This window comes from Genypterus blacodes, unplaced genomic scaffold, assembly GCF_046128005.1.
Source record: "Genypterus blacodes isolate CSIRO-AG114 ecotype Tasmania unplaced genomic scaffold, CSIRO-AGI_Gbla_v1 ptg000073l_1, whole genome shotgun sequence".
Classification (NCBI taxonomy): Eukaryota; Metazoa; Chordata; class Actinopteri; order Ophidiiformes; family Ophidiidae; genus Genypterus; species Genypterus blacodes.
The window spans coordinates 1,082,439-1,107,285 of record NW_027466883.1 but is presented as its reverse complement, the minus strand read 5'-3'; the positions used below and the strand labels follow the sequence as shown (position 1 = coordinate 1,107,285).

At 43.8% G+C, this 24,847-nt stretch overlaps 32 non-coding genes across 32 annotated transcripts; 12 read left to right on the top strand and 20 right to left on the bottom strand.

Moving 5' to 3' along the window:
* Positions 1–136: 136 nt before the first annotated feature.
* Positions 137–218, bottom strand: trnal-cag (transfer RNA leucine (anticodon CAG)). The gene has a single exon. It is a non-coding gene; the product is annotated as a tRNA-Leu (tRNA).
* An 805-nt stretch (positions 219–1,023) lies between these two features.
* LOC143006449 (U4 spliceosomal RNA) lies at positions 1,024–1,164 on the top strand. The gene has a single exon (XR_012964287.1). It is a non-coding gene; the product is annotated as a U4 spliceosomal RNA (small nuclear RNA).
* A 674-nt stretch (positions 1,165–1,838) lies between these two features.
* Positions 1,839–1,910, bottom strand: trnam-cau (transfer RNA methionine (anticodon CAU)). The gene has a single exon. It is a non-coding gene; the product is annotated as a tRNA-Met (tRNA).
* A 337-nt stretch (positions 1,911–2,247) lies between these two features.
* On the bottom strand, positions 2,248–2,329 carry trnal-cag (transfer RNA leucine (anticodon CAG)). Its single transcript has one exon. It is a non-coding gene; the product is annotated as a tRNA-Leu (tRNA).
* Positions 2,330–3,134: 805 nt separating this feature from the next.
* On the top strand, positions 3,135–3,275 carry LOC143006481 (U4 spliceosomal RNA). Its single transcript, XR_012964316.1, has one exon. It is a non-coding gene; the product is annotated as a U4 spliceosomal RNA (small nuclear RNA).
* Positions 3,276–4,357: 1,082 nt separating this feature from the next.
* On the bottom strand, positions 4,358–4,439 carry trnal-cag (transfer RNA leucine (anticodon CAG)). The gene has a single exon. It is a non-coding gene; the product is annotated as a tRNA-Leu (tRNA).
* Positions 4,440–5,244: 805 nt separating this feature from the next.
* On the top strand, positions 5,245–5,385 carry LOC143006480 (U4 spliceosomal RNA). Its single transcript, XR_012964315.1, has one exon. It is a non-coding gene; the product is annotated as a U4 spliceosomal RNA (small nuclear RNA).
* A 1,082-nt stretch (positions 5,386–6,467) lies between these two features.
* Positions 6,468–6,549, bottom strand: trnal-cag (transfer RNA leucine (anticodon CAG)). Its single transcript has one exon. It is a non-coding gene; the product is annotated as a tRNA-Leu (tRNA).
* An 805-nt stretch (positions 6,550–7,354) lies between these two features.
* On the top strand, positions 7,355–7,495 carry LOC143006448 (U4 spliceosomal RNA). The gene has a single exon (XR_012964286.1). It is a non-coding gene; the product is annotated as a U4 spliceosomal RNA (small nuclear RNA).
* A 674-nt stretch (positions 7,496–8,169) lies between these two features.
* trnam-cau (transfer RNA methionine (anticodon CAU)) lies at positions 8,170–8,241 on the bottom strand. The gene has a single exon. It is a non-coding gene; the product is annotated as a tRNA-Met (tRNA).
* Positions 8,242–8,578: 337 nt separating this feature from the next.
* On the bottom strand, positions 8,579–8,660 carry trnal-cag (transfer RNA leucine (anticodon CAG)). Its single transcript has one exon. It is a non-coding gene; the product is annotated as a tRNA-Leu (tRNA).
* An 805-nt stretch (positions 8,661–9,465) lies between these two features.
* On the top strand, positions 9,466–9,606 carry LOC143006447 (U4 spliceosomal RNA). The gene has a single exon (XR_012964285.1). It is a non-coding gene; the product is annotated as a U4 spliceosomal RNA (small nuclear RNA).
* A 674-nt stretch (positions 9,607–10,280) lies between these two features.
* trnam-cau (transfer RNA methionine (anticodon CAU)) lies at positions 10,281–10,352 on the bottom strand. The gene has a single exon. It is a non-coding gene; the product is annotated as a tRNA-Met (tRNA).
* Positions 10,353–10,688: 336 nt separating this feature from the next.
* Positions 10,689–10,770, bottom strand: trnal-cag (transfer RNA leucine (anticodon CAG)). The gene has a single exon. It is a non-coding gene; the product is annotated as a tRNA-Leu (tRNA).
* Positions 10,771–11,575: 805 nt separating this feature from the next.
* LOC143006446 (U4 spliceosomal RNA) lies at positions 11,576–11,716 on the top strand. The gene has a single exon (XR_012964284.1). It is a non-coding gene; the product is annotated as a U4 spliceosomal RNA (small nuclear RNA).
* A 435-nt stretch (positions 11,717–12,151) lies between these two features.
* Positions 12,152–12,233, bottom strand: trnal-cag (transfer RNA leucine (anticodon CAG)). Its single transcript has one exon. It is a non-coding gene; the product is annotated as a tRNA-Leu (tRNA).
* An 805-nt stretch (positions 12,234–13,038) lies between these two features.
* On the top strand, positions 13,039–13,179 carry LOC143006445 (U4 spliceosomal RNA). The gene has a single exon (XR_012964283.1). It is a non-coding gene; the product is annotated as a U4 spliceosomal RNA (small nuclear RNA).
* Positions 13,180–14,262: 1,083 nt separating this feature from the next.
* On the bottom strand, positions 14,263–14,344 carry trnal-cag (transfer RNA leucine (anticodon CAG)). Its single transcript has one exon. It is a non-coding gene; the product is annotated as a tRNA-Leu (tRNA).
* An 805-nt stretch (positions 14,345–15,149) lies between these two features.
* On the top strand, positions 15,150–15,290 carry LOC143006444 (U4 spliceosomal RNA). The gene has a single exon (XR_012964282.1). It is a non-coding gene; the product is annotated as a U4 spliceosomal RNA (small nuclear RNA).
* Positions 15,291–15,964: 674 nt separating this feature from the next.
* Positions 15,965–16,036, bottom strand: trnam-cau (transfer RNA methionine (anticodon CAU)). Its single transcript has one exon. It is a non-coding gene; the product is annotated as a tRNA-Met (tRNA).
* A 336-nt stretch (positions 16,037–16,372) lies between these two features.
* Positions 16,373–16,454, bottom strand: trnal-cag (transfer RNA leucine (anticodon CAG)). The gene has a single exon. It is a non-coding gene; the product is annotated as a tRNA-Leu (tRNA).
* An 805-nt stretch (positions 16,455–17,259) lies between these two features.
* Positions 17,260–17,400, top strand: LOC143006469 (U4 spliceosomal RNA). Its single transcript, XR_012964305.1, has one exon. It is a non-coding gene; the product is annotated as a U4 spliceosomal RNA (small nuclear RNA).
* A 674-nt stretch (positions 17,401–18,074) lies between these two features.
* Positions 18,075–18,146, bottom strand: trnam-cau (transfer RNA methionine (anticodon CAU)). The gene has a single exon. It is a non-coding gene; the product is annotated as a tRNA-Met (tRNA).
* A 337-nt stretch (positions 18,147–18,483) lies between these two features.
* trnal-cag (transfer RNA leucine (anticodon CAG)) lies at positions 18,484–18,565 on the bottom strand. The gene has a single exon. It is a non-coding gene; the product is annotated as a tRNA-Leu (tRNA).
* An 805-nt stretch (positions 18,566–19,370) lies between these two features.
* Positions 19,371–19,511, top strand: LOC143006428 (U4 spliceosomal RNA). Its single transcript, XR_012964268.1, has one exon. It is a non-coding gene; the product is annotated as a U4 spliceosomal RNA (small nuclear RNA).
* Positions 19,512–20,185: 674 nt separating this feature from the next.
* On the bottom strand, positions 20,186–20,257 carry trnam-cau (transfer RNA methionine (anticodon CAU)). The gene has a single exon. It is a non-coding gene; the product is annotated as a tRNA-Met (tRNA).
* Positions 20,258–20,594: 337 nt separating this feature from the next.
* trnal-cag (transfer RNA leucine (anticodon CAG)) lies at positions 20,595–20,676 on the bottom strand. Its single transcript has one exon. It is a non-coding gene; the product is annotated as a tRNA-Leu (tRNA).
* An 805-nt stretch (positions 20,677–21,481) lies between these two features.
* On the top strand, positions 21,482–21,622 carry LOC143006427 (U4 spliceosomal RNA). The gene has a single exon (XR_012964267.1). It is a non-coding gene; the product is annotated as a U4 spliceosomal RNA (small nuclear RNA).
* A 674-nt stretch (positions 21,623–22,296) lies between these two features.
* trnam-cau (transfer RNA methionine (anticodon CAU)) lies at positions 22,297–22,368 on the bottom strand. Its single transcript has one exon. It is a non-coding gene; the product is annotated as a tRNA-Met (tRNA).
* A 337-nt stretch (positions 22,369–22,705) lies between these two features.
* On the bottom strand, positions 22,706–22,787 carry trnal-cag (transfer RNA leucine (anticodon CAG)). Its single transcript has one exon. It is a non-coding gene; the product is annotated as a tRNA-Leu (tRNA).
* Positions 22,788–23,592: 805 nt separating this feature from the next.
* Positions 23,593–23,733, top strand: LOC143006478 (U4 spliceosomal RNA). Its single transcript, XR_012964313.1, has one exon. It is a non-coding gene; the product is annotated as a U4 spliceosomal RNA (small nuclear RNA).
* Positions 23,734–24,407: 674 nt separating this feature from the next.
* trnam-cau (transfer RNA methionine (anticodon CAU)) lies at positions 24,408–24,479 on the bottom strand. The gene has a single exon. It is a non-coding gene; the product is annotated as a tRNA-Met (tRNA).
* Positions 24,480–24,847: the final 368 nt, after the last annotated feature.

Here is a 24,847-nt window from a genome sequence, read left to right as displayed (position 1 = left end):
GTTCAAGAGTTACGGCATGATTGGTTGTGGTGGAATTTGAATAGTACACTGGAGGACCTGAAAAGCCCTTGGAAGGTCTGCAGTTTGATACTTGGCACAAACACATCAAATCTCATGGATGCTAAGAAGATGGACATGGCAGCGGTGGGATTTGAACCCACGCCTCCGTAGAGACTGGAACCTGAATCCAGCGCCTTGGACCGCTCGGCCACACTACCTTTCAGTTGAATGCTACACACGTGGTTCAATCAAATCCCTCACCAATACAAAAAGCAGCCAAATGAGATTAGATTGGATTAGATTCAACTTTATTGTCACTGCCTGTCACAAGTACAAGCAACGAATGCAACGAGATGCAAACAATTTTGAAAAATTTCAACGTGTTTGCGTCAGGTAGACCACATGTTTTCCCTCTTTACTGGCCTTAAGCCACACTATGTTAGAATTAGAATGCCGAATTGCAGAGGATGAAAAGAAAAGTCTAAATTTTCTCGGCCTTGGCGGAGGTACGCAATCTCATGGTTGAAATGAAGGGACCTTAAAATTCTCCAATGTCTATGTCAACACTGTGTTTAACCTTTGAAATTTCCAGAATGGAAATGGTTGCATGACGGTCAACATTATTTGCTTGTTTCCAATAAAACTGATAGTTGATTCAACACACTTTGTTGGAGATTGTTTGTGTTCTGGTAAGGTTTCGACCAATACACTGCACAGGGTGTTCGGGAGTTGGACTCTGTCTCGGCATGCATTGCTCGAGAGCCAGGTAAAAGCTTGGACAGGTCACCATTGTATCACAGGGTCTTTATCGGTTTAATATTTAAATTTTAGACCACTCTTTATTTAGTGGTGATGTATTCTTATACATTTGAGTTTCATGTATGTGGCCTGTATGCTTCATATCGGTATGAATTATATACTGTATATACGGTGTATTACTTACGGCAGAGATGTATTTGTGTTAAACCCTGACATACAGTATGTGGAGCTGACACACTGCCGTCTTCTCTCAGCTGTGTCGTCAGCCTTGCGCAGTGGCAGTATCGTAGCCCATGAGGTCTATCCGAGGCGCGATTATTGCTAGTTGAAAACTTTACCCAATACCCCGCCATGACGACTTGCAATATAGTCGGCTACGGCAATTTTTGATAGTCTCAAAGGAGACTGACACAATGTGCATATTAAAAGAGTAGGACTCTTGATTAGCTTTGCAGGTGCAATGTGCCGACAAACCTCAAACGCTGTACATTTTTTGGCAAATAACTTGGATATGCCAGAAACAGTACACTGTTTGTTTGTGTCAGTTAGATCACATGTTTTCCCTCTCTACTCACACTATGTTAGAATTAGAGTGGTGAATTGCAAAGGATGGAAAGAAAAATCTAAATGTTCTCGTCCTCGGTGGAGGTATGGTGGAGGTTAGGCAACAATTGTGGGCATGTTGTTGTAACAAAAGGCCTTTTGTTCAAGAGTTACGGCATGATTGGTTGTGGTGGAATTTGAATAGTACACTGGAGGACCTGAAAAGCCCTTGAAAGGTCTGCAGTTTGATACTTGGCACAAACACATCAAATCTCATGGATGCTAAGAAGATGGACATGGCAGCGGTGGGATTTGAACCCACGCCTCCGTAGAGACTGGAACCTGAATCCAGCGCCTTGGACAGCTCGGCCCTCACCAATGCAAAGAGCAGACAGATGAGATGCAAACAATGATTAAAACTTTAACATGGAGGAGGATGGATGGAGTTTTGTTTGAAGAAAGGATCAGCCAAGCCAATGCAATGTGTATTAAAAAATGGACACCCGTGGTCCTTAGGCATTTAGGAAGGGTGCACTTAGCAGAGGATGGTTTCGATCCATCGACCTCTGGGTTATGGGCCCAGCACGCTTCCGCTGCGCCACTCTGCTCCTTGGGTGAAGTTCTGTGGACCGTCAGCAGCGTCGCACCTTCAAACCCTGACAGCATTGGAGGGGTGAAAAAGAATTCCTCCAAAACTGAACGGCGTATCCTGGGTTCAATGTTGACAATGGTAAATACACAACAAGTGAAGCAGTGCATTCTTAGTCTGGCGACAATTGTGGTCGTGTCTTTGTAACAAAAGGCCTTTTGTTCAAGAGTTACGGCATGATTGGTTGTGGTGGAATTTGAATAGTACACTGGAGGACCTGAAAAGCCCTTGGAAGGTCTGCAGTTTGATACTTGGCACAAACACATCAAATCTCATGGATGCTAAGAAGATGGACATGGCAGCAGTGGGATTTGAACCCACGCCTCCGTAGAGACTGGAACCTGAATCCAGCGCCTTGGACCGCTCGGCCACACTACCTTTCAGTTGAATGCTACACACGTGGTTCAATCAAATCCCTCACCAATACAAAAAGCAGCCAAATGAGATTAGATTAGATTAAATTCAACTTTATTGTCACTGCCTGTCACAAGTACAAGCAACGAATGCAACGAGATGCAAACAATTTTGAAAAATTTCAACGTGTTTGCGTCAGGTAGACCACATGTTTTCCCTCTTTACTGGCCTTAAGCCACACTATGTTAGAATTAGAATGCCGAATTGCAGAGGATGAAAAGAAAAGTCTAAATTTTCTCGGCCTTGGCGGAGGTACGCAATCTCATGGTTGAAATGAAGGGACCTTAAAATTCTCCAATGTCTATGTCAACACTGTGTTTAACCTTTGAAATTTCCAGAATGGAAATGGTTGCATGACGGTCAACATTATTTGCTTGTTTCCAATAAAACTGATAGTTGATTCAACACACTTTGTTGGAGATTGTTTGTGTTCTGGTAAGGTTTCGACCAATACACTGCACAGGGTGTTCGGGAGTTGGACTCTGTCTCGGCATGCATTGCTCGAGAGCCAGGTAAAAGCTTGGACAGGTCACCATTGTATCACAGGGTCTTTATCGGTTTAATATTTAAATTTTAGACCACTCTTTATTTAGTGGTGATGTATTCTTATACATTTGAGTTTCATGTATGTGGCCTGTATGCTTCATATCGGTATGAATTATATACTGTATATACGGTGTATTACTTACGGCAGAGATGTATTTGTGTTAAACCCTGACATACAGTATGTGGAGCTGACACACTGCCGTCTTCTCTCAGCTGTGTCGTCAGCCTTGCGCAGTGGCAGTATCGTAGCCCATGAGGTCTATCCGAGGCGCGACTATTGCTAGTTGAAAACTTTACCCAATACCCCGCCATGACGACTTGCAATATAGTCGGCTACGGCAATTTTTGATAGTCTCAAAGGAGACTGACACAATGTGCATATTAAAAGAGTAGGACTCTTGATTAGCTTTGCAGGTGCAATGTGCCGACAAACCTCAAACGCTGTACATTTTTTGGCAAATAACTTGGATATGCCAGAAACAGTACACTGTTTGTTTGTGTCAGTTAGATCACATGTTTTCCCTCTCTACTCACACTATGTTAGAATTAGAGTGGTGAATTGCAAAGGATGGAAAGAAAAATCTAAATGTTCTCGTCCTCGGTGGAGGTATGGTGGAGGTTAGGCAACAATTGTGGGCATGTTGTTGTAACAAAAGGCCTTTTGTTCAAGAGTTACGGCATGATTGGTTGTGGTGGAATTTGAATAGTACACTGGAGGACCTGAAAAGCCCTTGAAAGGTCTGCAGTTTGATACTTGGCACAAACACATCAAATCTCATGGATGCTAAGAAGATGGACATGGCAGCGGTGGGATTTGAACCCACGCCTCCGTAGAGACTGGAACCTGAATCCAGCGCCTTGGACAGCTCGGCCCTCACCAATGCAAAGAGCAGACAGATGAGATGCAAACAATGATTAAAACTTTAACATGGAGGAGGATGGATGGAGTTTTGTTTGAAGAAAGGATCAGCCAAGCCAATGCAATGTGTATTAAAAAATGGACACCCGTGGTCCTCAGGCATTTAGGAAGGGTGCACTTAGCAGAGGATGGTTTCGATCCATCGACCTCTGGGTTATGGGCCCAGCACGCTTCCGCTGCGCCACTCTACTCCTTGGGTGAAGTTCTGTGGACCGTCAGCAGCGTCGCACCTTCAAACCCTGACAGCATTGGAGGGGTGAAAAAGAATTCCTCCAAACTGAACGGCGTATCCTGGGTTCAATGTTGACAATGGTAAATACACAACAAGTGAAGCAGTGCATTCTTAGTCTGGCGACAATTGTGGTCGTGTCTTTGTAGCAAAAGGCCTTTTGTTCAAGAGTTACGGCATGATTGGTTGTGGTGGAATTTGAATAGTACACTGGAGGACCTGAAAAGCCCTTGAAAGGTCTGCAGTTTGATACTTGGCACAAACACATCAAATCTCATGGATGCTAAGAAGATGGACATGGCAGCGGTGGGATTTGAACCCACGCCTCCGTAGAGACTGGAACCTGAATCCAGCGCCTTGGACCGCTCGGCCACACTACCTTTCAGTTGAATGCTACACACGTGGTTCAATCAAATCCCTCACCAATACAAAAAGCAGCCAAATGAGATTAGATTGGATTAGATTCAACTTTATTGTCACTGCCTGTCACAAGTACAAGCAACGAATGCAACGAGATGCAAACAATTTTGAAAAATTTCAACGTGTTTGCGTCAGGTAGACCACATGTTTTCCCTCTTTACTGGCCTTAAGCCACACTATGTTAGAATTAGAATGCCGAATTGCAGAGGATGAAAAGAAAAGTCTAAATTTTCTCGGCCTTGGCGGAGGTACGCAATCTCATGGTTGAAATGAAGGGACCTTAAAATTCTCCAATGTCTATGTCAACACTGTGTTTAACCTTTGAAATTTCCAGAATGGAAATGGTTGCATGACGGTCAACATTATTTGCTTGTTTCCAATAAAACTGATAGTTGATTCAACACACTTTGTTGGAGATTGTTTGTGTTCTGGTAAGGTTTCGACCAATACACTGCACAGGGTGTTCGGGAGTTGGACTCTGTCTCGGCATGCATTGCTCGAGAGCCAGGTAAAAGCTTGGACAGGTCACCATTGTATCACAGGGTCTTTATCGGTTTAATATTTAAATTTTAGACCACTCTTTATTTAGTGGTGATGTATTCTTATACATTTGAGTTTCATGTATGTGGCCTGTATGCTTCATATCGGTATGAATTATATACTGTATATACGGTGTATTACTTACGGCAGAGATGTATTTGTGTTAAACCCTGACATACAGTATGTGGAGCTGACACACTGCCGTCTTCTCTCAGCTGTGTCGTCAGCCTTGCGCAGTGGCAGTATCGTAGCCCATGAGGTCTATCCGAGGCGCGACTATTGCTAGTTGAAAACTTTACCCAATACCCCGCCATGACGACTTGCAATATAGTCGGCTACGGCAATTTTTGATAGTCTCAAAGGAGACTGACACAATGTGCATATTAAAAGAGTAGGACTCTTGATTAGCTTTGCAGGTGCAATGTGCCGACAAACCTCAAACGCTGTACATTTTTTGGCAAATAACTTGGATATGCCAGAAACAGTACACTGTTTGTTTGTGTCAGTTAGATCACATGTTTTCCCTCTCTACTCACACTATGTTAGAATTAGAGTGGTGAATTGCAAAGGATGGAAAGAAAAATCTAAATGTTCTCGTCCTCGGTGGAGGTATGGTGGAGGTTAGGCAACAATTGTGGGCATGTTGTTGTAACAAAAGGCCTTTTGTTCAAGAGTTACGGCATGATTGGTTGTGGTGGAATTTGAATAGTACACTGGAGGACCTGAAAAGCCCTTGAAAGGTCTGCAGTTTGATACTTGGCACAAACACATCAAATCTCATGGATGCTAAGAAGATGGACATGGCAGCGGTGGGATTTGAACCCACGCCTCCGTAGAGACTGGAACCTGAATCCAGCGCCTTGGACAGCTCGGCCCTCACCAATGCAAAGAGCAGACAGATGAGATGCAAACAATGATTAAAACTTTAACATGGAGGAGGATGGATGGAGTTTTGTTTGAAGAAAGGATCAGCCAAGCCAATGCAATGTGTATTAAAAAATGGACACCCGTGGTCCTCAGGCATTTAGGAAGGGTGCACTTAGCAGAGGATGGTTTCGATCCAACGACCTCTGGGTTATGGGCCCAGCACGCTTCCGCTGCGCCACTCTGCTCCTTGGGTGATGTTCTGTGGACCGTCAGCAGCGTCGCACCTTCAAACCCTGACAGCATTGGAGGGGTGAAAAAGAATTCCTCCAAACTGAACGGCGTATCCTGGGTTCAATGTTGACAATGGTAAATACACAACAAGTGAAGCAGTGCATTCTTAGTCTGGCGACAATTGTGGGCGTGTCTTTGTAGCAAAAGGCCTTTTGTTCAAGAGTTACGGCATGATTGGTTGTGGTGGAATTTGAATAGTACACTGGAGGACCTGAAAAGCCCTTGAAAGGTCTGCAGTTTGATACTTGGCACAAACACATCAAATCTCATGGATGCTAAGAAGATGGACATGGCAGCGGTGGGATTTGAACCCACGCCTCCGTAGAGACTGGAACCTGAATCCAGCGCCTTGGACCGCTCGGCCACACTACCTTTCAGTTGAATGCTACACACGTGGTTCAATCAAATCCCTCACCAATACAAAAAGCAGCCAAATGAGATTAGATTGGATTAGATTCAACTTTATTGTCACTGCCTGTCACAAGTACAAGCAACGAATGCAACGAGATGCAAACAATTTTGAAAAATTTCAACGTGTTTGCGTCAGGTAGACCACATGTTTTCCCTCTTTACTGGCCTTAAGCCACACTATGTTAGAATTAGAATGCCGAATTGCAGAGGATGAAAAGAAAAGTCTAAATTTTCTCGGCCTTGGCGGAGGTACGCAATCTCATGGTTGAAATGAAGGGACCTTAAAATTCTCCAATGTCTATGTCAACACTGTGTTTAACCTTTGAAATTTCCAGAATGGAAATGGTTGCATGACGGTCAACATTATTTGCTTGTTTCCAATAAAACTGATAGTTGATTCAACACACTTTGTTGGAGATTGTTTGTGTTCTGGTAAGGTTTCGACCAATACACTGCACAGGGTGTTCGGGAGTTGGACTCTGTCTCGGCATGCATTGCTCGAGAGCCAGGTAAAAGCTTGGACAGGTCACCATTGTATCACAGGGTCTTTATCGGTTTAATATTTAAATTTTAGACCACTCTTTATTTAGTGGTGATGTATTCTTATACATTTGAGTTTCATGTATGTGGCCTGTATGCTTCATATCGGTATGAATTATATACTGTATATACGGTGTATTACTTACGGCAGAGATGTATTTGTGTTAAACCCTGACATACAGTATGTGGAGCTGACACACTGCCGTCTTCTCTCAGCTGTGTCGTCAGCCTTGCGCAGTGGCAGTATCGTAGCCCATGAGGTCTATCCGAGGCGCGATTATTGCTAGTTGAAAACTTTACCCAATACCCCGCCATGACGACTTGCAATATAGTCGGCTACGGCAATTTTTGATAGTCTCAAAGGAGACTGACACAATGTGCATATTAAAAGAGTAGGACTCTTGATTAGCTTTGCAGGTGCAATGTGCCGACAAACCTCAAACGCTGTACATTTTTTGGCAAATAACTTGGATATGCCAGAAACAGTACACTGTTTGTTTGTGTCAGTTAGATCACATGTTTTCCCTCTCTACTCACACTATGTTAGAATTAGAGTGGTGAATTGCAAAGGATGGAAAGAAAAATCTAAATGTTCTCGTCCTCGGTGGAGGTATGGTGGAGGTTAGGCAACAATTGTGGGCATGTTGTTGTAACAAAAGGCCTTTTGTTCAAGACTTACGGCATGATTGGTTGTGGTGGAATTTGAATAGTACACTGGAGGACCTGAAAAGCCCTTGAAAGGTCTGCAGTTTGATACTTGGCACAAACACATCAAATCTCATGGATGCTAAGAAGATGGACATGGCAGCGGTGGGATTTGAACCCACGCCTCCGTAGAGACTGGAACCTGAATCCAGCGCCTTGGACAGCTCGGCCCTCACCAATGCAAAGAGCAGACAGATGAGATGCAAACAATGATTAAAACTTTAACATGGAGGAGGATGGATGGAGTTTTGTTTGAAGAAAGGATCAGCCAAGCCAATGCAATGTGTATTAAAAAATGGACACCCGTGGTCCTTAGGCATTTAGGAAGGGTGCACTTAGCAGAGGATGGTTTCGATCCATCGACCTCTGGGTTATGGGCCCAGCACGCTTCCGCTGCGCCACTCTGCTCCTTGGGTGAAGTTCTGTGGACCGTCAGCAGCGTCGCACCTTCAAACCCTGACAGCATTGGAGGGGTGAAAAAGAATTCCTCCAAAACTGAACGGCGTATCCTGGGTTCAATGTTGACAATGGTAAATACACAACAAGTGAAGCAGTGCATTCTTAGTCTGGCGACAATTGTGGTCGTGTCTTTGTAACAAAAGGCCTTTTGTTCAAGAGTTACGGCATGATTGGTTGTGGTGGAATTTGAATAGTACACTGGAGGACCTGAAAAGCCCTTGGAAGGTCTGCAGTTTGATACTTGGCACAAACACATCAAATCTCATGGATGCTAAGAAGATGGACATGGCAGCAGTGGGATTTGAACCCACGCCTCCGTAGAGACTGGAACCTGAATCCAGCGCCTTGGACCGCTCGGCCACACTACCTTTCAGTTGAATGCTACACACGTGGTTCAATCAAATCCCTCACCAATACAAAAAGCAGCCAAATGAGATTAGATTAGATTAAATTCAACTTTATTGTCACTGCCTGTCACAAGTACAAGCAACGAATGCAACGAGATGCAAACAATTTTGAAAAATTTCAACGTGTTTGCGTCAGGTAGACCACATGTTTTCCCTCTTTACTGGCCTTAAGCCACACTATGTTAGAATTAGAATGCCGAATTGCAGAGGATGAAAAGAAAAGTCTAAATTTTCTCGGCCTTGGCGGAGGTACGCAATCTCATGGTTGAAATGAAGGGACCTTAAAATTCTCCAATGTCTATGTCAACACTGTGTTTAACCTTTGAAATTTCCAGAATGGAAATGGTTGCATGACGGTCAACATTATTTGCTTGTTTCCAATAAAACTGATAGTTGATTCAACACACTTTGTTGGAGATTGTTTGTGTTCTGGTAAGGTTTCGACCAATACACTGCACAGGGTGTTCGGGAGTTGGACTCTGTCTCGGCATGCATTGCTCGAGAGCCAGGTAAAAGCTTGGACAGGTCACCATTGTATCACAGGGTCTTTATCGGTTTAATATTTAAATTTTAGACCACTCTTTATTTAGTGGTGATGTATTCTTATACATTTGAGTTTCATGTATGTGGCCTGTATGCTTCATATCGGTATGAATTATATACTGTATATACGGTGTATTACTTACGGCAGAGATGTATTTGTGTTAAACCCTGACATACAGTATGTGGAGCTGACACACTGCCGTCTTCTCTCAGCTGTGTCGTCAGCCTTGCGCAGTGGCAGTATCGTAGCCCATGAGGTCTATCCGAGGCGCGATTATTGCTAGTTGAAAACTTTACCCAATACCCCGCCATGACGACTTGCAATATAGTCGGCTACGGCAATTTTTGATAGTCTCAAAGGAGACTGACACAATGTGCATATTAAAAGAGTAGGACTCTTGATTAGCTTTGCAGGTGCAATGTGCCGACAAACCTCAAACGCTGTACATTTTTTGGCAAATAACTTGGATATGCCAGAAACAGTACACTGTTTGTTTGTGTCAGTTAGATCACATGTTTTCCCTCTCTACTCACACTATGTTAGAATTAGAGTGGTGAATTGCAAAGGATGGAAAGAAAAATCTAAATGTTCTCGTCCTCGGTGGAGGTATGGTGGAGGTTAGGCAACAATTGTGGGCATGTTGTTGTAACAAAAGGCCTTTTGTTCAAGAGTTACGGCATGATTGGTTGTGGTGGAATTTGAATAGTACACTGGAGGACCTGAAAAGCCCTTGAAAGGTCTGCAGTTTGATACTTGGCACAAACACATCAAATCTCATGGATGCTAAGAAGATGGACATGGCAGCGGTGGGATTTGAACCCACGCCTCCGTAGAGACTGGAACCTGAATCCAGCGCCTTGGACAGCTCGGCCCTCACCAATGCAAAGAGCAGACTGATGAGATGCAAACAATGATTAAAACTTTAACATGGAGGAGGATGGATGGAGTTTTGTTTGAAGAAAGGATCAGCCAAGCCAATGCAATGTGTATTAAAAAATGGACACCCGTGGTCCTCAGGCATTTAGGAAGGGTGCACTTAGCAGAGGATGGTTTCGATCCATCGACCTCTGGGTTATGGGCCCAGCACGCTTCCGCTGCGCCACTCTGCTCCTTGGGTGATGTTCTGTGGACCGTCAGCAGCGTCGCACCTTCAAACCCTGACAGCATTGGAGGGGTGAAAAAGAATTCCTCCAAACTGAACGGCGTATCCTGGGTTCAATGTTGACAATGGTAAATACACAACAAGTGAAGCAGTGCATTCTTAGTCTGGCGACAATTGTGGGCGTGTCTTTGTAGCAAAAGGCCTTTTGTTCAAGAGTTACGGCATGATTGGTTGTGGTGGAATTTGAATAGTACACTGGAGGACCTGAAAAGCCCTTGGAAGGTCTGCAGTTTGATACTTGGCACAAACACATCAAATCTCATGGATGCTAAGAAGATGGACATGGCAGCGGTGGGATTTGAACCCACGCCTCCGTAGAGACTGGAACCTGAATCCAGCGCCTTGGACCGCTCGGCCACACTACCTTTCAGTTGAATGCTACACACGTGGTTCAATCAAATCCCTCACCAATACAAAAAGCAGCCAAATGAGATTAGATTGGATTAGATTCAACTTTATTGTCACTGCCTGTCACAAGTACAAGCAACGAATGCAACGAGATGCAAACAATTTTGAAAAATTTCAACGTGTTTGCGTCAGGTAGACCACATGTTTTCCCTCTTTACTGGCCTTAAGCCACACTATGTTAGAATTAGAATGCCGAATTGCAGAGGATGAAAAGAAAAGTCTAAATTTTCTCGGCCTTGGCGGAGGTACGCAATCTCATGGTTGAAATGAAGGGACCTTAAAATTCTCCAATGTCTATGTCAACACTGTGTTTAACCTTTGAAATTTCCAGAATGGAAATGGTTGCATGACGGTCAACATTATTTGCTTGTTTCCAATAAAACTGATAGTTGATTCAACACACTTTGTTGGAGATTGTTTGTGTTCTGGTAAGGTTTCGACCAATACACTGCACAGGGTGTTCGGGAGTTGGACTCTGTCTCGGCATGCATTGCTCGAGAGCCAGGTAAAAGCTTGGACAGGTCACCATTGTATCACAGGGTCTTTATCGGTTTAATATTTAAATTTTAGACCACTCTTTATTTAGTGGTGATGTATTCTTATACATTTGAGTTTCATGTATGTGGCCTGTATGCTTCATATCGGTATGAATTATATACTGTATATACGGTGTATTACTTACGGCAGAGATGTATTTGTGTTAAACCCTGACATACAGTATGTGGAGCTGACACACTGCCGTCTTCTCTCAGCTGTGTCGTCAGCCTTGCGCAGTGGCAGTATCGTAGCCCATGAGGTCTATCCGAGGCGCGATTATTGCTAGTTGAAAACTTTACCCAATACCCCGCCATGACGACTTGCAATATAGTCGGCTACGGCAATTTTTGATAGTCTCAAAGGAGACTGACACAATGTGCATATTAAAAGAGTAGGACTCTTGATTAGCTTTGCAGGTGCAATGTGCCGACAAACCTCAAACGCTGTACATTTTTTGGCAAATAACTTGGATATGCCAGAAACAGTACACTGTTTGTTTGTGTCAGTTAGATCACATGTTTTCCCTCTCTACTCACACTATGTTAGAATTAGAGTGGTGAATTGCAAAGGATGGAAAGAAAAATCTAAATGTTCTCGTCCTCGGTGGAGGTATGGTGGAGGTTAGGCAACAATTGTGGGCATGTTGTTGTAACAAAAGGCCTTTTGTTCAAGAGTTACGGCATGATTGGTTGTGGTGGAATTTGAATAGTACACTGGAGGACCTGAAAAGCCCTTGAAAGGTCTGCAGTTTGATACTTGGCACAAACACATCAAATCTCATGGATGCTAAGAAGATGGACATGGCAGCGGTGGGATTTGAACCCACGCCTCCGTAGAGACTGGAACCTGAATCCAGCGCCTTGGACCGCTCGGCCACACTACCTTTCAGTTGAATGCTACACACGTGGTTCAATCAAATCCCTCACCAATACAAAAAGCAGCCAAATGAGATTAGATTAGATTAGATTCAACTTTATTGTCACTGCCTGTCACAAGTACAAGCAACGAATGCAACGAGATGCAAACAATTTTGAAAAATTTCAACGTGTTTGCGTCAGGTAGACCACATGTTTTCCCTCTTTACTGGCCTTAAGCCACACTATGTTAGAATTAGAATGCCGAATTGCAGAGGATGAAAAGAAAAGTCTAAATTTTCTCGGCCTTGGCGGAGGTACGCAATCTCATGGTTGAAATGAAGGGACCTTAAAATTCTCCAATGTCTATGTCAACACTGTGTTTAACCTTTGAAATTTCCAGAATGGAAATGGTTGCATGACGGTCAACATTATTTGCTTGTTTCCAATAAAACTGATAGTTGATTCAACACACTTTGTTGGAGATTGTTTGTGTTCTGGTAAGGTTTCGACCAATACACTGCACAGGGTGTTCGGGAGTTGGACTCTGTCTCGGCATGCATTGCTCGAGAGCCAGGTAAAAGCTTGGACAGGTCACCATTGTATCACAGGGTCTTTATCGGTTTAATATTTAAATTTTAGACCACTCTTTATTTAGTGGTGATGTATTCTTATACATTTGAGTTTCATGTATGTGGCCTGTATGCTTCATATCGGTATGAATTATATACTGTATATACGGTGTATTACTTACGGCAGAGATGTATTTGTGTTAAACCCTGACATACAGTATGTGGAGCTGACACACTGCCGTCTTCTCTCAGCTGTGTCGTCAGCCTTGCGCAGTGGCAGTATCGTAGCCCATGAGGTCTATCCGAGGCGCGATTATTGCTAGTTGAAAACTTTACCCAATACCCCGCCATGACGACTTGCAATATAGTCGGCTACGGCAATTTTTGATAGTCTCAAAGGAGACTGACACAATGTGCATATTAAAAGAGTAGGACTCTTGATTAGCTTTGCAGGTGCAATGTGCCGACAAACTTCAAACGCTGTACATTTTTTGGCAAATAACTTGGATATGCCAGAAACAGTACACTGTTTGTTTGTGTCAGTTAGATCACATGTTTTCCCTCTCTACTCACACTATGTTAGAATTAGAGTGGTGAATTGCAAAGGATGGAAAGAAAAATCTAAATGTTCTCGTCCTCGGTGGAGGTATGGTGGAGGTTAGGCAACAATTGTGGGCATGTTGTTGTAACAAAAGGCCTTTTGTTCAAGAGTTACGGCATGATTGGTTGTGGTGGAATTTGAATAGTACACTGGAGGACCTGAAAAGCCCTTGAAAGGTCTGCAGTTTGATACTTGGCACAAACACATCAAATCTCATGGATGCTAAGAAGATGGACATGGCAGCGGTGGGATTTGAACCCACGCCTCCGTAGAGACTGGAACCTGAATCCAGCGCCTTGGACAGCTCGGCCCTCACCAATGCAAAGAGCAGACAGATGAGATGCAAACAATGATTAAAACTTTAACATGGAGGAGGATGGATGGAGTTTTGTTTGAAGAAAGGATCAGCCAAGCCAATGCAATGTGTATTAAAAAATGGACACCCGTGGTCCTTAGGCATTTAGGAAGGGTGCACTTAGCAGAGGATGGTTTCGATCCATCAACCTCTGGGTTATGGGCCCAGCACGCTTCCGCTGCGCCACTCTGCTCCTTGGGTGATGTTCTGTGGACCGTCAGCAGCGTCGCACCTTCAAACCCTGACAGCATTGGAGGGGTGAAAAAGAATTCCTCCAAAACTGAACGGCGTATCCTGGGTTCAATGTTGACAATGGTAAATACACAACAAGTGAAGCAGTGCATTCTTAGTCTGGCGACAATTGTGGGCGTGTCTTTGTAACAAAAGGCCTTTTGTTCAAGAGTTACGGCATGATTGGTTGTGGTGGAATTTGAATAGTACACTGGAGGACCTGAAAAGCCCTTGGAAGGTCTGCAGTTTGATACTTGGCACAAACACATCAAATCTCATGGATGCTAAGAAGATGGACATGGCAGCGGTGGGATTTGAACCCACGCCTCCGTAGAGACTGGAACCTGAATCCAGCGCCTTGGACCGCTCGGCCACACTACCTTTCAGTTGAATGCTACACACGTGGTTCAATCAAATCCCTCACCAATACAAAAAGCAGCCAAATGAGATTAGATTAGATTAAATTCAACTTTATTGTCACTGCCTGTCACAAGTACAAGCAACGAATGCAACGAGATGCAAACAATTTTGAAAAATTTCAACGTGTTTGCGTCAGGTAGACCACATGTTTTCCCTCTTTACTGGCCTTAAGCCACACTATGTTAGAATTAGAATGCCGAATTGCAGAGGATGAAAAGAAAAGTCTAAATTTTCTCGGCCTTGGCGGAGGTACGCAATCTCATGGTTGAAATGAAGGGACCTTAAAATTCTCCAATGTCTATGTCAACACTGTGTTTAACCTTTGAAATTTCCAGAATGGAAATGGTTGCATGACGGTCAACATTATTTGCTTGTTTCCAATAAAACTGATAGTTGATTCAACACACTTTGTTGGAGATTGTTTGTGTTCTGGTAAGGTTTCGACCAATACACTGCACAGGGTGTTCGGGAGTTGGACTCTGTCTCGGCATGCATTGCTCGAGAGCCAGGTAAAAGCTTGGACAGGTCACCATTGTATCACAGGGTCTTTATCGGTTTAATATTTAAATTTTAGACCACTCTTTATTTAGTGGTGATGTATTCTTATACATTTGAGTTTCATGTATGTGGCCTGTATGCTTCATATCGGTATGAATTATATACTGTATATACGGTGTATTACTTACGGCAGAGATGTATTTGTGTTAAACCCTGACATACAGTATGTGGAGCTGACACACTGCCGTCTTCTCTCAGCTGTGTCGTCAGCCTTGCGCAGTGGCAGTATCGTAGCCCATGAGGTCTATCCGAGGCGCGATTATTGCTAGTTGAAAACTTTACCCAATACCCCGCCATGACGACTTGCAATATAGTCGGCTACGGCAATTTTTGATAGTCTCAAAGGAGACTGACACAATGTGCATATTAAAAGAGTAGGACTCTTGATTAGCTTTGCAGGTGCAATGTGCCGACAAACCTCAAACGCTGTACATTTTTTGGCAAATAACTTGGATATGCCAGAAACAGTACACTGTTTGTTTGTGTCAGTTAGATCACATGTTTTCCCTCTCTACTCACACTATGTTAGAATTAGAGTGGTGAATTGCAAAGGATGGAAAGAAAAATCTAAATGTTCTCGTCCTCGGTGGAGGTATGGTGGAGGTTAGGCAACAATTGTGGGCATGTTGTTGTAACAAAAGGCCTTTTGTTCAAGAGTTACGGCATGATTGGTTGTGGTGGAATTTGAATAGTACACTGGAGGACCTGAAAAGCCCTTGAAAGGTCTGCAGTTTGATACTTGGCACAAACACATCAAATCTCATGGATGCTAAGAAGATGGACATGGCAGCGGTGGGATTTGAACCCACGCCTCCGTAGAGACTGGAACCTGAATCCAGCGCCTTGGACAGCTCGGCCCTCACCAATGCAAAGAGCAGACAGATGAGATGCAAACAATGATTAAAACTTTAACATGGAGGAGGATGGATGGAGTTTTGTTTGAAGAAAGGATCAGCCAAGCCAATGCAATGTGTATTAAAAAATGGACACCCGTGGTCCTCAGGCATTTAGGAAGGGTGCACTTAGCAGAGGATGGTTTCGATCCATCGACCTCTGGGTTATGGGCCCAGCACGCTTCCGCTGCGCCACTCTGCTCCTTGGGTGATGTTCTGTGGACCGTCAGCAGCGTCGCACCTTCAAACCCTGACAGCATTGGAGGGGTGAAAAAGAATTCCTCCAAACTGAACGGCGTATCCTGGGTTCAATGTTGACAATGGTAAATACACAACAAGTGAAGCAGTGCATTCTTAGTCTGGCGACAATTGTGGGCGTGTCTTTGTAGCAAAAGGCCTTTTGTTCAAGAGTTACGGCATGATTGGTTGTGGTGGAATTTGAATAGTACACTGGAGGACCTGAAAAGCCCTTGGAAGGTCTGCAGTTTGATACTTGGCACAAACACATCAAATCTCATGGATGCTAAGAAGATGGACATGGCAGCGGTGGGATTTGAACCCACGCCTCCGTAGAGACTGGAACCTGAATCCAGCGCCTTGGACCGCTCAGCCACACTACCTTTCAGTTGAATGCTACACACGTGGTTCAATCAAATCCCTCACCAATACAAAAAGCAGCCAAATGAGATTAGATTGGATTAGATTCAACTTTATTGTCACTGCCTGTCACAAGTACAAGCAACGAATGCAACGAGATGCAAACAATTTTGAAAAATTTCAACGTGTTTGCGTCAGGTAGACCACATGTTTTCCCTCTTTACTGGCCTTAAGCCACACTATGTTAGAATTAGAATGCCGAATTGCAGAGGATGAAAAGAAAAGTCTAAATTTTCTCGGCCTTGGCGGAGGTACGCAATCTCATGGTTGAAATGAAGGGACCTTAAAATTCTCCAATGTCTATGTCAACACTGTGTTTAACCTTTGAAATTTCCAGAATGGAAATGGTTGCATGACGGTCAACATTATTTGCTTGTTTCCAATAAAACTGATAGTTGATTCAACACACTTTGTTGGAGATTGTTTGTGTTCTGGTAAGGTTTCGACCAATACACTGCACAGGGTGTTCGGGAGTTGGACTCTGTCTCGGCATGCATTGCTCGAGAGCCAGGTAAAAGCTTGGACAGGTCACCATTGTATCACAGGGTCTTTATCGGTTTAATATTTAAATTTTAGACCACTCTTTATTTAGTGGTGATGTATTCTTATACATTTGAGTTTCATGTATGTGGCCTGTATGCTTCATATCGGTATGAATTATATACTGTATATACGGTGTATTACTTACAGCAGAGATGTATTTGTGTTAAACCCTGACATACAGTATGTGGAGCTGACACACTGCCGTCTTCTCTCAGCTGTGTGGTCAGCCTTGCGCAGTGGCAGTATCGTAGCCCATGAGGTCTATCCGAGGCGCGATTATTGCTAGTTGAAAACTTTACCTAATACCCCGCCATGACGACTTGCAATATAGTCGGCTACGGCAATTTTTGATAGTCTCAAAGGAGACTGACACAATGTGCATATTAAAAGAGTAGGACTCTTGATTAGCTTTGCAGGTGCAATGTGCCGACAAACCTCAAACGCTGTACATTTTTTGGCAAATAACTTGGATATGCCAGAAACAGTACACTGTTTGTTTGTGTCAGTTAGATCACATGTTTTCCCTCTCTACTCACACTATGTTAGAATTAGAGTGGTGAATTGCAAAGGATGGAAAGAAAAATCTAAATGTTCTCGTCCTCGGTGGAGGTATGGTGGAGGTTAGGCAACAATTGTGGGCATGTTGTTGTAACAAAAGGCCTTTTGTTCAAGACTTACGGCATGATTGGTTGTGGTGGAATTTGAATAGTACACTGGAGGACCTGAAAAGCCCTTGAAAGGTCTGCAGTTTGATACTTGGCACAAACACATCAAATCTCATGGATGCTAAGAAGATGGACATGGCAGCGGTGGGATTTGAACCCACGCCTCCGTAGAGACTGGAACCTGAATCCAGCGCCTTGGACAGCTCGGCCCTCACCAATGCAAAGAGCAGACAGATGAGATGCAAACAATGATTAAAACTTTAACATGGAGGAGGATGGATGGAGTTTTGTTTGAAGAAAGGATCAGCCAAGCCAATGCAATGTGTATTAAAAAATGGACACCCGTGGTCCTTAGGCATTTAGGAAGGGTGCACTTAGCAGAGGATGGTTTCGATCCATCGACCTCTGGGTTATGGGCCCAGCACGCTTCCGCTGCGCCACTCTGCTCCTTGGGTGAAGTTCTGTGGACCGTCAGCAGCGTCGCACCTTCAAACCCTGACAGCATTGGAGGGGTGAAAAAGAATTCCTCCAAAACTGAACGGCGTATCCTGGGTTCAATGTTGACAATGGTAAATACACAACAAGTGAAGCAGTGCATTCTTAGTCTGGCGACAATTGTGGTCGTGTCTTTGTAACAAAAGGCCTTTTGTTCAAGAGTTACGGCATGATTGGTTGTGGTGGAATTTGAATAGTACACTGGAGGACCTGAAAAGCCCTTGGAAGGTCTGCAGTTTGATACTTGGCACAAACACATCAAATCTCATGGATGCTAAGAAGATGGACATGGCAGCAGTGGGATTTGAACCCACGCCTCCGTAGAGACTGGAACCTGAATCCAGCGCCTTGGACCGCTCGGCCACACTACCTTTCAGTTGAATGCTACACACGTGGTTCAATCAAATCCCTCACCAATACAAAAAGCAGCCAAATGAGATTAGATTAGATTAAATTCAACTTTATTGTCACTGCCTGTCACAAGTACAAGCAACGAATGCAACGAGATGCAAACAATTTTGAAAAATTTCAACGTGTTTGCGTCAGGTAGACCACATGTTTTCCCTCTTTACTGGCCTTAAGCCACACTATGTTAGAATTAGAATGCCGAATTGCAGAGGATGAAAAGAAAAGTCTAAATTTTCTCGGCCTTGGCGGAGGTACGCAATCTCATGGTTGAAATGAAGGGACCTTAAAATTCTCCAATGTCTATGTCAACACTGTGTTTAACCTTTGAAATTTCCAGAATGGAAATGGTTGCATGACGGTCAACATTATTTGCTTGTTTCCAATAAAACTGATAGTTGATTCAACACACTTTGTTGGAGATTGTTTGTGTTCTGGTAAGGTTTCGACCAATACACTGCACAGGGTGTTCGGGAGTTGGACTCTGTCTCGGCATGCATTGCTCGAGAGCCAGGTAAAAGCTTGGACAGGTCACCATTGTATCACAGGGTCTTTATCGGTTTAATATTTAAATTTTAGACCACTCTTTATTTAGTGGTGATGTATTCTTATACATTTGAGTTTCATGTATGTGGCCTGTATGCTTCATATCGGTATGAATTATATACTGTATATACGGTGTATTACTTACGGCAGAGATGTATTTGTGTTAAACCCTGACATACAGTATGTGGAGCTGACACACTGCTGTCTTCTCTCAGCTGTGTCGTCAGCCTTGCGCAGTGGCAGTATCGTAGCCCATGAGGTCTATCAGAGGCGCGATTATTGCTAATTGAAAACTTTACCCAATACCCCGCCATGACGACTTGCAATATAGTCGGCTACGGCAATTTTTGATAGTCTCAAAGGAGACTGACACAATGTGCATATTAAAAGAGTAGGACTCTTGATTAGCTTTGCAGGTGCAATGTGCCGACAAACCTCAAACGCTGTACATTTTTTGGCAAATAACTTGGATATGCCAGAAACAGTACACTGTTTGTTTGTGTCAGTTAGATCACATGTTTTCCCTCTCTACTCACACTATGTTAGAATTAGAGTGGTGAATTGCAAAGGATGGAAAGAAAAATCTAAATGTTCTCGTCCTCGGTGGAGGTATGGTGGAGGTTAGGCAACAATTGTGGGCATGTTGTTGTAACAAAAGGCCTTTTGTTCAAGAGTTACGGCATGATTGGTTGTGGTGGAATTTGAATAGTACACTGGAGGACCTGAAAAGCCCTTGAAAGGTCTGCAGTTTGATACTTGGCACAAACACATCAAATCTCATGGATGCTAAGAAGATGGACATGGCAGCGGTGGGATTTGAACCCACGCCTCCGTAGAGACTGGAACCTGAATCCAGCGCCTTGGACAGCTCGGCCCTCACCAATGCAAAGAGCAGACAGATGAGATGCAAACAATGATTAAAACTTTAACATGGAGGAGGATGGATGGAGTTTTGTTTGAAGAAAGGATCAGCCAAGCCAATGCAATGTGTATTAAAAAATGGACACCCGTGGTCCTCAGGCATTTAGGAAGGGTGCACTTAGCAGAGGATGGTTTCGATCCATCGACCTCTGGGTTATGGGCCCAGCACGCTTCCGCTGCGCCACTCTGCTCCTTGGGTGAAATTCTGTGGACCGTCAGCAGCGTCGCACCTTCAAACCCTGACAGCATTGGAGGGGTGAAAAAGAATTCCTCCAAAACTGAACGGCGTATCCTGGGTTCAATGTTGACAATGGTAAATACACAACAAGTGAAGCAGTGCATTCTTAGTCTGGCGACAATTGTGGGCCTGTCTTTGTAACAAAAGGCCTTTTGTTCAAGAGTTACGGCATGATTGGTTGTGGTGGAATTTGAATAGTACACTGGAGGACCTGAAAAGCCCTTGGAAGGTCTGCAGTTTGATACTTGGCACAAACACATCAAATCTCATGGATGCTAAGAAGATGGACATGGCAGCGGTGGGATTTGAACCCACGCCTCCGTAGAGACTGGAACCTGAATCCAGCGCCTTGGACCGCTCGGCCACACTACCTTTCAGTTGAATGCTACACACGTGGTTCAATCAAATCCCTCACCAATACAAAAAGCAGCCAAATGAGATTAGATTGGATTAGATTCAACTTTATTGTCACTGCCTGTCACAAGTACAAGCAACGAATGCAACGAGATGCAAACAATTTTGAAAAATTTCAACGTGTTTGCGTCAGGTAGACCACATGTTTTCCCTCTTTACTGGCCTTAAGCCACACTATGTTAGAATTAGAATGCCGAATTGCAGAGGATGAAAAGAAAAGTCTAAATTTTCTCGGCCTTGGCGGAGGTACGCAATCTCATGGTTGAAATGAAGGGACCTTAAAATTCTCCAATGTCTATGTCAACACTGTGTTTAACCTTTGAAATTTCCAGAATGGAAATGGTTGCATGACGGTCAACATTATTTGCTTGTTTCCAATAAAACTGATAGTTGATTCAACACACTTTGTTGGAGATTGTTTGTGTTCTGGTAAGGTTTCGACCAATACACTGCACAGGGTGTTCGGGAGTTGGACTCTGTCTCGGCATGCATTGCTCGAGAGCCAGGTAAAAGCTTGGACAGGTCACCATTGTATCACAGGGTCTTTATCGGTTTAATATTTAAATTTTAGACCACTCTTTATTTAGTGGTGATGTATTCTTATACATTTGAGTTTCATGTATGTGGCCTGTATGCTTCATATCGGTATGAATTATATACTGTATATACGGTGTATTACTTACGGCAGAGATGTATTTGTGTTAAACCCTGACATACAGTATGTGGAGCTGACACACTGCTGTCTTCTCTCAGCTGTGTCGTCAGCCTTGCGCAGTGGCAGTATCGTAGCCCATGAGGTCTATCAGAGGCGCGATTATTGCTAATTGAAAACTTTACCCAATACCCCGCCATGACGACTTGCAATATAGTCGGCTACGGCAATTTTTGATAGTCTCAAAGGAGACTGACACAATGTGCATATTAAAAGAGTAGGACTCTTGATTAGCTTTGCAGGTGCAATGTGCCGATAAACCTCAAACGCTGTACATTTTTTGGCAAATAACTTGGATATGCCAGAAACAGTACACTGTTTGTTTGTGTCAGTTAGATCACATGTTTTCCCTCTCTACTCACACTATGTTAGAATTAGAGTGGTGAATTGCAAAGGATGGAAAGAAAAATCTAAATGTTCTCGTCCTCGGTGGAGGTATGGTGGAGGTTAGGCAACAATTGTGGGCATGTTGTTGTAACAAAAGGCCTTTTGTTCAAGAGTTACGGCATGATTGGTTGTGGTGGAATTTGAATAGTACACTGGAGGACCTGAAAAGCCCTTGAAAGGTCTGCAGTTTGATACTTGGCACAAACACATCAAATCTCATGGATGCTAAGAAGATGGACATGGCAGCGGTGGGATTTGAACCCACGCCTCCGTAGAGACTGGAACCTGAATCCAGCGCCTTGGACAGCTCGGCCCTCACCAATGCAAAGAGCAGACAGATGAGATGCAAACAATGATTAAAACTTTAACATGGAGGAGGATGGATGGAGTTTTGTTTGAAGAAAGGATCAGCCAAGCCAATGCAATGTGTATTAAAAAATGGACACCCGTGGTCCTCAGGCATTTAGGAAGGGTGCACTTAGCAGAGGATGGTTTCGATCCATCGACCTCTGGGTTATGGGCCCAGCACGCTTCCGCTGCGCCACTCTGCTCCTTGGGTGAAGTTCTGTGGACCGTCAGCAGCGTCGCACCTTCAAACCCTGACAGCATTGGAGGGGTGAAAAAGAATTCCTCCAAAACTGAACGGCGTATCCTGGGTTCAATGTTGACAATGGTAAATACACAACAAGTGAAGCAGTGCATTCTTAGTCTGGCGACAATTGTGGGCGTGTCTTTGTAACAAAAGGCCTTTTGTTCAAGAGTTACGGCATGATTGGTTGTGGTGGAATTTGAATAGTACACTGGAGGACCTGAAAAGCCCTTGGAAGGTCTGCAGTTTGATACTTGGCACAAACACATCAAATCTCATGGATGCTAAGAAGATGGACATGGCAGCGGTGGGATTTGAACCCACGCCTCCGTAGAGACTGGAACCTGAATCCAGCGCCTTGGACCGCTCGGCCACACTACCTTTCAGTTGAATGCTACACACGTGGTTCAATCAAATCCCTCACCAATACAAAAAGCAGCCAAATGAGATTAGATTGGATTAGATTCAACTTTATTGTCACTGCCTGTCACAAGTACAAGCAACGAATGCAACGAGATGCAAACAATTTTGAAAAATTTCAACGTGTTTGCGTCAGGTAGACCACATGTTTTCCCTCTTTACTGGCCTTAAGCCACACTATGTTAGAATTAGAATGCCGAATTGCAGAGGATGAAAAGAAAAGTCTAAATTTTCTCGGCCTTGGCGGAGGTACGCTATCTCATGGTTGAAATGAAGGGACCTTAAAATTCTCCAATGTCTATGTCAACACTGTGTTTAACCTTTGAAATTTCCAGAATGGAAATGGTTGCATGACGGTCAACATTATTTGCTTGTTTCCAATAAAACTGATAGTTGATTCAACACACTTTGTTGGAGATTGTTTGTGTTCTGGTAAGGTTTCGACCAATACACTGCACAGGGTGTTCGGGAGTTGGACTCTGTCTCGGCATGCATTGCTCGAGAGCCAGGTAAAAGCTTGGACAGGTCACCATTGTATCACAGGGTCTTTATCGGTTTAATATTTAAATTTTAGACCACTCTTTATTTAGTGGTGATGTATTCTTATACATTTGAGTTTCATGTATGTGGCCTGTATGCTTCATATCGGTATGAATTATATACTGTATATACGGTGTATTACTTACGGCAGAGATGTATTTGTGTTAAACCCTGACATGCAGTATGTGGAGCTGACACACTGCTGTCTTCTCTCAGCTGTGTCGTCAGCCTCGCGCAGTGGCAGTATCGTAGCCCATGAGGTCTATCCGAGGCGCGATTATTGCTAGTTGAAAACTTTACCCAATACCCCGCCATGACGACTTGCAATATAGTCGGCTACGGCAATTTTTGATAGTCTCAAAGGAGACTGACACAATGTGCATATTAAAAGAGTAGGACTCTTGATTAGCTTTGCAGGTGCAATGTGCCGACAAACCTCAAACGCTGTACATTTTTTGGCAAATAACTTGGATATGCCAGAAACAGTACACTGTTTGTTTGTGTCAGTTAGATCACATGTTTTCCCTCTCTACTCACACTATGTAAGAATTAGAGTGGTGAATTGCAAAGGATGGAAAGAAAAATCTAAATGTTCTCGTCCTCGGTGGAGGTATGGTGGAGGTTAGGCAACAATTGTGGGCATGTTGTTGTAACAAAAGGCCTTTTGTTCAAGAGTTACGGCATGATTGGTTGTGGTGGAATTTGAATAGTACACTGGAGGACCTGAAAAGCCCTTGAAAGGTCTGCAGTTTGATACTTGGCACAAACACATCAAATCTCATGGATGCTAAGAAGATGGACATGGCAGCGGTGGGATTTGAACCCACGCCTCCGTTGAGACTGGAACCTGAATCCAGCGCCTTGGACAGCTCGGCCCTCACCAATGCAAAGAGCAGACAGATGAGATGCAAACAATGATTAAAACTTTAACATGGAGGAGGATGGATGGAGTTTTGTTTGAAGAAAGGATCAGCCAAGCCAATGCAATGTGTATTAAAAAATGGACACCCGTGGTCCTCAGGCATTTAGGAAGGGTGCACTTAGCAGAGGATGGTTTCGATCCATCGACCTCTGGGTTATGGGCCCAGCACGCTTCCGCTGCGCCACTCTGCTCCTTGGGTGATGTTCTGTGGACCGTCAGCAGCGTCGCACCTTCAAACCCTGACAGCATTGGAGGGGTGAAAAAGAATTCCTCCAAAACTGAACGGCGTATCCTGGGTTCAATGTTGACAATGGTAAATACACAACAAGTGAAGAAGTGCATTCTTAGTCTGGCGACAATTGTGGGCATGTTGTTGTAACAAAAGGCCTTTTGTTCAAGAGTTACGGCATGATTGGTTGTGGTGGAATTTGAATAGTACACTGGAGGACCTGAAAAGCCCTTGAAAGGTCTGCAGTTTGATACTTGGCACAAACACATCAAATCTCATGGATGCTAAGAAGATGGACATGGCAGCGGTGGGATTTGAACCCACGCCTCC